The sequence below is a fragment of the Elephas maximus genome, chromosome 5, assembly GCF_024166365.1.
Source record: "Elephas maximus indicus isolate mEleMax1 chromosome 5, mEleMax1 primary haplotype, whole genome shotgun sequence".
NCBI classification, from domain to species: domain Eukaryota; kingdom Metazoa; phylum Chordata; class Mammalia; order Proboscidea; family Elephantidae; genus Elephas; species Elephas maximus.
Genome location: NC_064823.1, coordinates 6,216,978 through 6,227,884, shown reverse-complemented (window position 1 = coordinate 6,227,884; position 10,907 = coordinate 6,216,978).

The window sequence follows — 10,907 nt, the reverse complement described above, 5'->3', positions numbered from 1 at the left end:
AGAACTAGAAGCACAATAGTAGCAGCACACTTTTAAGAGTTATTCCTCAGTCTATGACAGATCCATAAGACCGAAAATAAATAAGGACCAAAGAAACTAAATTATAGGATTTAAACAATCTATTAATATGAATGGAGTCCTGGTGGTGTGGCGGTTAAGTGATCAGCTCCTAACCAAAAGGTCAGCAGTTTGCATCCACCAGGTGCTCCTTGGAAACCCCCCGCTGTTGTATAGGGTGGTTATGAGTCCAAACAGACTCGACAGCAACAGGTTTGGTTTGGTGGGTAATGATATGAATTTTATTGTATATTCTTTATCACATAGAGAGATAGGTAGGTAGATGTAGATATATATAAATATAAAGGAGAGAACACATCTTCTTTTCAAACGCCTAAATAATATTCACAAATTGACCATGTGTTGATCTCCAAAGAACAGGTCAATTAACTCCAAAGAGTAAAAGTAGTAGGATCTCAATACAACAAAGTAGAAATTAGTAGCAAAGAAAGAGGAACAATCTTTCTACCAGAAAATGTCAAATTTCTGTCTTATACATCTCTTGGCTAGAAGAGGAAATTAAACTAAACTTGCAAATGATCTAGAAATTACATCAATGAAAACATGCTTCTGAATCTATAGCTACACAACAAAAATAGTGTTCAGCAGCAACATAATACATAAAATCAAACGCCATAAGCCATCCAAGTTAAAACGCTTTGAAAAATGTAAGGAGAGGAGAAAACAAGTAAGAAACAAAAATAACAATCAAAATTGAGAAAGACAGGCAATGAAAGGGAGAACCTTAAAGGAAATGGAAATATTGAATTATGTCGTTACTGACAGCAGGGAGTAGTTCTAGAAAACTGCACAAACCACTTCCCAGTTAAGAAATAAAGTTGTCCAAGAGTTACTACAAAGAAAGCACTAGGCCCGGAGGGTTTCATAGGGGAATTATTTCAAAACTTCAGCTAAAAGATAAATGCAATTAAACTTCATTTGTTTAGAGCATAGAAAAAAAAGGAACTTTTCCCACACCTTGTAGAACACACACCTCATTGACATCAAAACCACATTATATACACAAAAGAAAACTACAGAACAATCTTATTCAAGCATATTAAAACAACTAGCAAAATTCAGAAGTTCAATTTAAAACAGTAAACCAAGTACGGTTTACTTTAGGGATGACAGTGTGGTTAAATATTAAGATATTTATAAATAAATCAATGTATTTGGCAAGTCAAAAGAAACAATCTCATAAATCTCACTAGATGTAAAAAACACATTTAATAAAATCCAACATCAATTCTAGATTTTAAAAATCATAATAAATAGGATAGCTCTATATGATTATGCAAAATATGATTTAGATATGTATACATGCCAATATTCTCTTTAAAATCAATAATAAAGCAAAAAATTTGCTATTAACATGTTGATCACAATTTTTTCTGGAGGTATTAGCCAATGAATTTAAGCAACATATTGAGAATTAATTGAAAAATAAAAATTGAAAAGGAGAATTATGTTAAATAATAAAATTATAATATATATTTCCTTGGAAAATCCAGAAGAATCCATTGAAAGATTGTAATAAATGATAAAAAAAAAAAAAAAGCAGAAGGCTGGGTAAAAAATTGATGCATAGGAATAAACAGGATTCTCATCTGGACCATAGCTAGGTGAAAGAATAATAAAACCTCAAAAATAAAACCCAAAACTTAACAAGAAACATATAAGACTGTTTGAAGAAAATTTTGCATGCACTGAGAAACCATGGTGGCATAGTGGTTAAGAGCTATGGCTGCTAACCGAAAGGTCAGCAGTCTGAATCCACCAGGTGCTCCTTGGAAACTCTATGGGGCAGTTCTACTCTGTTGTATAGGTTTGCTATGAGTCAGAATGGACTCGATGGCAAAGGGTTTGGTTTTTTGGCAGGGGGAGAAACACAAAAGAAACCTTTAGCACAAGGAGAGACACAGTCTTGGAAAAGAAAATGCAACATTATGAGAATTTCAGTTCTCCCTTAAATTATAGTTTAATGTGATCCCAATAAGAATACCAAGAACACAATTTTGGAAAATAGACAAACAAATTCAAAGTTAAAATAGGAATAAAATTGCCAGAAATATTCTAAAGATAGAGACAGAAAGCAAAAAAGAGACAGGGAATTGTTTCCCTAGCACTATCATTTTAAAGTTACAATAATTAAAACAACATGATACTAAACAGAAAGGCACTTTATACTGTTAAGCAACAGAAGCATTGTTATTTTTACATTATTGTTATTGAATTTTTATAAATGTGTAGTCAAAAGGTCTTTTCTAATGAAAAATACAATTCAGATATATATAAAAAAAATACAAATTGAGGAAAGAATATTTATGAACAGCAGCATTTCACCCGAACTGTTGTTCTGAGGTGCCATCGAGTTGATTCCCACTCATAGCGGCCCTCTTATAACGGACCGAAACGTTGCCCAGGCCTATGCCATCCTCACAACAGTAGGTATGGTTGAGCCCGTGGTTGCAGCCACAGTGTCAATTTATCTCCTTGAAGTTCTTCCCCTTTTTTTTTTTTTTTTTGCTGGCCTTCTACTTTACTAAGCATGATGTCCTTCTCCAGTGATTGGTCCCTCTTGATAACATGTCCAAAGTAAGGGAGAAAAAGTCTCTCCATCCTTGCTTCTAAGGAGCATTCCGGCTGCTTTTCTTCTAAGACAGACTTGTCCCTTCTCCTGGCAGTCCATGGTATATTCAGTATTCTTCCCCAACACCATAATTCAAATGCACTAATTTTTTTTAATTGTATTTTAGATGGATGTTTACAGAACAAACTAGCTTCTCATTAAACAGTCAGTACACATACTGTTTTATGTCACTGGTTAACAGCCCCACAACATGTCAACACTCTCCCTTCTCAAACTTGTGTTCCCTATTACCAGCTTTCCTGTCCCCTCCTGCCTTCAAGTCCTTGCCCCTGGGATTGTGTTCCCCTTCAGTCACTTTTTAAAAAAAAATTTTTTATGGGCCTGTCTAATCTTTAGCTGAAGGGTGAACCTCAGGGGTGACTTCATTACTGAGCTAAAAGGGTGTCCCGGGGCCATACTCTAGGGGTTTCTCCAGTCTCTGTCAGAGCAGTAAATCTAGTCTTCTTTTGTGAGATAGAATTTTGTTCTACATTTTTTCTCCAGCTCTATCCAGGACCCTCTATTTTGATCCCTGTCAGAGCCACCATTTAGTTGTACTGGACTCAGTCTGGTGGAGGCCTTGATAGTTGTGGCCCATTAGTCCTTTGGACTAATCTTACCCTTGTATCTTTAGTTTTATTCATTCTCCCTTGCTCCTGAAGGGGTGAGACCTGTGGAGTATCTTAGTTGGCTGCTCACAAGCTTTTAAGGCCCCAGACGCTACTCACCAAAGTAGAATGAAGAATGTTTTCTTTATAGACTATGTTATGCCAATTGAGCTAGACGTTCCCTGAGACCATGGTCCCCACAGCTCTCAGACCACCAATTTCGTCCCTCAGGAAGTTTGGATGTGTCTATGCAGCTTCCATGACCTTGTCTTGTACAAGTCATGCTGACTTCCCCAGTATTGTGTACGGTCTTACCCTTCACCAAAAAAAAAAAGTTACCACTTAATCGGTTGTCTATTTAACAAATGCACTAATTCTTCTTCATTCTTCCTTTTTTATTGTCCATCTTTCCAATGATAGGAGATGATCAAAAAGACCATTGCTTGGATCAGGCACACCTTACTCATCAAAGTGACATCTTTGCTTTTGAACCTTTAAAGAGGTCTTTTGCAGCAGATTTACTCAATGCAACATATTGTTTGATTTCTCGACTGCTGCTTCCATGGCCATTGATTGTGGATCCAAGTAAAATGAAATCCTTGACAACTTCAATATTTTCTGCCATGATGCTGTTTATTGGTCCAGCTGTGATGCTTTATGTTTTCTTTCCCTTTTTTTTTTTTAATATTCTATTATGTTTTAGGTGAAACTTTACAGAGCAAATTATTTTCTCATTCAACGAATTGTACATAAAGTGTTCCATGACTTTGGTTGCAACCCCCACACTGTATCAGCACTCTCCCTATTTCCGCCTTGGGTTCCCTGTTTCCTTTTGTCTGGTTACCTACCCCTTCCTGCCTTCTTATCTTTTGGACAAATGTTGCCCTTTTGGTTTCGTAAAATTGTTTGTTCTATGGAGCACGTTCTTTTCTGGTTTTTTTTTTTTTTTTTTTAATTGGCCTGTCTGTTGCTTGGCTGAAAGGTGGTTTTTGTTTTCTTTATGTTGAGGCATAATTCATACTGAAAGCTGGAGTCTTTGATCTTCATCAGTAAGCACTTTAAGTCCTCTTCATTTTTGGCAAGTAAGGTTGTGTCATCTGCACGTCACAGGTTGTTAATGAGCCTTCCTCCAATCCTGATGCCAAATTCTTCTTCATATAGACCACCTTCTCAGATTATTTGCTCAGCATACAGATTGAATAAATAACCCTAATATATAGACCTAGAACTAATATATATCTTTTCCAATTTTAAACCACACAGTATCCCCTTGTCCTGCTCGAAAGACTGACTCTTGATCTATGTATGGGTTCCACATGGCCACAATTAAGTGTTCTGGAAGGTCCATTCTTCAAAGTGTTACCTATAATTTCTTATGATCTATACAGTTGAATGGCTTGGCATAGAACCAAATAAAAGGAAGCAAGTGTAAAGAATCAAGGAGAGATGTGATTAAATCAAATTTTCTTCGCAAAGAAGGGGGTGATATTCAGGACATGACCACCTGAAGAATAGTTAAGAAGGTGTGCTCAGGGAAAAGAGAATATTCAAAGACACTCAGAATGAAAGCTGTAATTTCTTTAAGAAAAATTGTTCTATCATTGAATAAAATGGATGATTCAGAGTCACATTCTAAAAGAACATCAAAACTACGATTAGTGAACAGCTATGAATTGGGATATTGTTGTTGAAATCCTGAGAGTTAAATATCAATCAAGATTTTTCATATCAAATGAATAGAAGGGAACTGGTTACATTAAAAGATGTGAAGTTGAGAGAATACTCTGTGAGACGTTGCACATTATGTGTTCCTTCATCCAGGAACTTAGTTTCACACACGATATGCCCTTACTTTTTTCAGACTGGACACACGATAACAAAAATGAGGTTATATAGTAGAGGAGGTGATAGGGTTTTTGTTTGTTTTTTTGTTCGTTTTGATTTGTGTTTGTTTTTCCTTTTTGTTGGTTTGTTTTCATCAAAGAGCTAATGCTGTTAAGTCACAAATCTTCAGCACTGACTCTCTCAATACGTCTTTGCAAAATGGAGAACAAGGTTTCTGTAAACGCTTTTCAGTGGCATCTCTGTCAGTTCCATGTCTAACCCCTAACACTCTTTGCAGGCTGGTTGGATGCCTAATACATGGCGTTAAGTTCTATACTGACAGGCTGGGGTCTGCTCCTCATTCTGAAAGCTTTTCTGGCTGTTTGGTTGTGATAATCTTGAGCCAATCATCTTATTGCTGCTTAAAATCTCATGTGATCAAACCAAACCAAACCTGTTGCTGTTGAGTCAAGTCCTACTCAGGTCTCAGGTTTCTTTTATTATAACTGATAGGAACTGCTACAGAAGGACTTTCAGAAAATTTGGTTGAGAATACTGTTACTAAATACATACATACATACATACATACATACATACATACATATATATATATACAGGGTAGCTATGAGTTGGAATCAACTGGATGGCAATGGGTTTTTTTATATATATATATATATATCCAGTTTTCCACACTCTTTGCTATCTTGGTAATAATGCAGGCAGATTTCATCTCCTTTGTGTGCCAGGCACCAGTGTGGTTCCCTTTCAAAATAAAACCAAATCATAAGATTTTTCCCAAACATGGGAAGGCTCCTTAAATGAAGTTTGGTCTTCGGTACACATAATGGTTCATTTCGACACTGCTTCCTTGTCACAACCAATGATGTAGAAGCAAGCTGATGGGACTCTAAATGCAACACAGCAGAAAATATCCTGCTGGGGAGTTCTCCTGAACTTACTTGTCGAATTAGAGAAGCGTTATAGTTTAAGACTTTATTTCATTCAGTGAGCAGCGCCTATATCCTTTATTTTTGTTCATTAGTAATATTTTTTTAATTGTGTTTTTTTTTTTTAATTTTATTGAGGTACAATTTATATACAATAAAAGGCATAGATGTTACATGGACATTTCAATGAGTTTTGACAAATGCAATGTACCACTACAATCAAGATGGAGAACACTTCCTTCACCCCAGAAAGTTCCCTCATTCTGCTTTGCAAGCAATCTTCATCACCAATCAAGGAAGGACTTTTCTGATATCTATCATTATAGCTTCCTTTTTTCTATTCATGGACTTCACATAACTGGATTCATGGAATATACACACTTACGTGTCTGGCTTCTTTCTCTCCGTGTAATTTTTCGTTAACCTTTCAACTTAAGTTTTAGATTTACAGAAAAAGTGTGAAGACCGTGCAGAGAGTTTCCATATACCCCACACCCCGTCTCCTCTTTTATAAACATCTTAACATTAATATAGTACAGTTGTCACAATTAACAAACCAATGTTGATGCATTATTATTAAGTAAAATCCATACATGCAGATTTCCTTAGCTTTTACCCTTAATGTTGCTTTGGGTTTGTTTGTTCGTTTGTTTTTGTTTTGCTGTTTTTGTTGTTCCAGAAACTCATACAAAACATATTATATTGCATTTAGTTATCATAGCATAATTTTTTTTATACTCATCCACGCTGTTGTTTACGTGTGTAGATTGTTCAACTTTATTGCTATGTTGTATTCTATCGTGTGAACACACCGAAAGTTGTTGTTACATATACACCATTTCCAGTCTTTGGATGTTATGAATAAAGCTGCTATGAGCATTCCTGTACAAAGCTTTTTATGAACATATGTTTACTTTTCTCTGAGATAGCTATCTCTGAATATTTACCCAATATTCAAAGTTATTGTACTATTTTATACTCCCACCGGTAATGTATAAGAACTCCAGTTGTTTCAATTGTTATGGCCAGTGTTTTTAATTTTAGCCATTCTTGTGAGTGTGTACTGGCATGCCATTGTGGTTTTAATTTGCATTTCCTTGACAAGGAATGTTCTTCTAGTGAGCCTTCTGTCCATTTTTTTATTGGTTGGTTGTCTTTTTATGATTAAGTTCAGGTGTTCTTTATATTTTTTGATCACAAGTTATTTGTTCAATCTGTATATTTTCTCCCAGCCATTGGCTTGCAGGTTTCTTTTAATAGTTTCTTTTGAAGAACAGAAAATTTTAATTTTGGTAAAGTCCAACTTATATCTGTGTTTTCTTTTATGCTTAGTGCTTTTTGAGTCCTTTGCAAGGAATCTTTGCCTACCCCAAGGTTGTGAAAATATACTCCTATGCTTTCTTCTGTAAGTATCATGTCTTTAGCTTTTATGTTTTGGTTTGTAATCTATCTTAAACTAACATTTATATGTGGTGTGAGATAAGTGTTAAGGCTCACTTTTTCCCATACAGTTTTCCAGTTGTTCCAGTACCATTTTTTTTTTAAAGATTGTGCTTTCCCTACTGAGTTATCTTGGAGCTTTTGTCAAAAATTCACTTAAACCTCTTTCTGAACTCTCTACTTTCTTGTATTGTCTAATTGATCTGTTTGTCTACACTTACACCAATACCACACTGTCCTGATTGCTGTAGCTTTACACTATAGTTTGAAATTAGGCAGTGTGAATCCTTTAACTTTTTAAAAACTGTTTTAAAGTTTCTAAGCCCTTTGACCTTACCCATAGGTTAGAATCAATTTGTCAATTTCTCAGGAGAAAGAAAAAAAAAAAACCTGCTGAAGTTTTCATTAGAATTTTACTGAATCTATATTTTTTATAGACCAATTAGGGAATAATTGACATTTTAACAATATTTTTATTAGAAAATATGTAATTCCTTTCTTTTTTTAGGTTTTCTTTATCAAGAATTTTTAGTATGAGAATGAAGACATTGTGCATCATTGATTAAATTTATTGTACATTTTTAAAGTTAGCCATCTTGTTTATAAATCAAAATTGTTTGATGATAATTAGAAGGATATGATACATTTTTATCAGAAACAAAAGTGATTTTCAAATGAGGTTGGCCAAAAGAATAGATGCATGACATTCTTAAAAGGCACATTGGAATGTGGGAAGAAAGGTCATATTTATTTAGAACAAAAGTTGATTGTTATAATCACTGTATCTATAAACCCTTCTTCACTATACCCCCAGCTCTCAGGTCATTAAGGATTACCGAATAGGACTTAAGTTTTCTTCTTTTTAATATGTTTACTTGTTCATAGATGAAGTACCTTTAACAGGTCAAAAACCGTACTGGTCTCTGGAAACACAAAAATAAATGGAAAATAAAAATGCACACTTCTTGCTGTCAAGGTATTGAGATTCTAGTGTGAGAATGAGGGAAGTAAACTGCAAATTACCTTGGAAATGATATGAATGATTTATAGTGACATAGAGGGTGCTAGACCTCTTAAGAATGTGTAGTAGAGACAATGCTGATCACTAAACTGCCTCCTGTCATGGGTTGAATTTTGTCCCCCCAAAATATTTGCCAAGTTGGCTAGGTCATGATTCCCAACATTGTATGGTTGCCCTCCATTTTATGATCTGATGTAATTGTCCTATGTGTTGTAAATCCTAATCTCTGCCTGTGATTAATGAGGCAATATTAGATTGTGTTAAAGAGGATTAGAGTAAGATGTATCATTCTTACTCAGGTCACAGCCCTGATTCAATGCAAGGGGAAGTTTCCCTGAGGTTTGGCCTGTGTCACCTTTTATCTTAAAAGAGATAAAGGGAGAGAAAAATGAGCAGAGAGATAGGGACTTCAGGCCACCAAGCAAGAAGTGTCAGAAGCTGAGCACGTCATTTGGACCTGGTGTCCCTGCTCCAAGAAGCTCCTAGACCAGGGGACGTTTGATAACAAGGGCTTTCCCTCAGAACTGATAAAGACAGAAAGCCTTCCCTGGGAGCTGGTGCCCTGAATTCAGACTTTTAGCTTCCTAAACTGCTAGAGAATAAATTTCTGTTTATTAAAGCCATCCACTTCTGGTATTTCTGTTATAATAGCACTAGATAACTAAGACCCCTTGCACGTAGTCATATGAGGCCATGTGGCTGTTTCAGGTGGAAGTGACAGGTGACACTTCCTAACTGTTCCCTAATGGTCCTCCATTTCCCTTGTGTCTGCTTGGAAAGCAGATTCCTCACAAGTTAACCTTGTAAACCATTGGTTACTGTTGGTAGCCTCTCCACGAGCTTGGTCCCTAAATGATCCCACGTAGGACGACCGCCCTTTCACGGTCTGTGTCTTCATTTAAGATTGTTACATCAGAGGAAAAAGTTTCTGTTATACTTGAAAAATTACTTATTTTTTGAGCCTATTTTTATAATGGCTAACCTTGCTTAACTAATAACAGATATGGACCATTGTTTCTCTTCTCACATAAGAATATTTTTTCTTTTCAACCCACTTGGTTAAATCTCAGATGGGGAAAGAGCTTATTATTTAATTAATGCTCCATATCTGCGCACAAGCTAATAAGCCCTTCTGTTGAAAAATGACAGAAGAAAGCTGATTATAAAACCTGTTATATATCCTCTCATGTTTTCTTCTAATTTAAAAGTGTTATTATTTTTTTCGTTTGACCCTCCCAGCAATCTCATGATATTCCTAGATCTTACTAACATTGTAATACCAATGTGGAGATGAAATTGCTCACCTGTTATGTGACTTAAAGCCAAACTACCAGAAAAGAGTGGCGCTGGCACATAAACTTTGAGATTCTGACTGTACCACCTAAACTGGAAAAAAAAAAAAAAAAAATGCCTAAAGAACAGCGCAAAATATTCCAAATTATCTAAGCGGTCCTTAAAAATGAGAAAACGAAATAGACATATACACTTACAACTGGTCTCAGTGTTTCTTGATTTCCAAACCCAGCTGTTGGCAGAAAACACTAAATGTTAATTAATACTATCTTAAAAAAAAAAAAAATTGCTGTCAATTCCGACTCATAGCAATCCTATAGGACAGAGTAGAACTGACCCATAGGGTTTCCAAGGAGCAGCTGGTAAATTCAAACTTCTGACTTTTTGGTTAGCAGTTGTAGCTCTTAACCATTGTGCCACCAAGGCTCCCATACTACCTTAGTTCCCCCAAATTCAATATTTAATCACTGTGGTGCAGTGAATTACTTAACGTGATCCCTCTAGCCATGGAAGGTCTTGTAACTCCCACAAAATGATTGGGTGGCACTACGTAAATAAGGTGCTTGTGGCCCACTCAGGGAATTGTACAGCTTGCTGCTAATACAAATAAGATGTATGGAACTCTACTGGGTAAACAAGGCGAGGCCTCTGGTCGTTTCTGTGTCCTTCTGTCCCTCATTGCATCTGATATGAAGAGTCTATCATGTGTGGTATGATTCATGGCCTGTCCCTCATTACATCTGATATGAAGAGTCTATCCCGTGTGGTATGATTCACAGCCTGTTCTGTCCTTCCATCATGATCTGGCACTGATTCCCTGCTGGGTTGGTTCTTCCTCCCTTTTTTGTCTGTTTTGTTCACCAAAGGATCTGAAACATCTAGAGCTGTGTCTGACACAAAGTCAGTGCACAATAAATATTCGTTGAATAATTGAACAAATTTATGCTTCCCTTCTACTCAGATGCCACCCAAAGAGAAAGCGAGGAGAAAAGGGAGAGAGAAAAAGCAGTGAAGGAGTCAGTTCTGGCAGCTGATCCTCTGTAACCCTCTCCTACAATGACACTTTGCTCATTACCAATGACCCT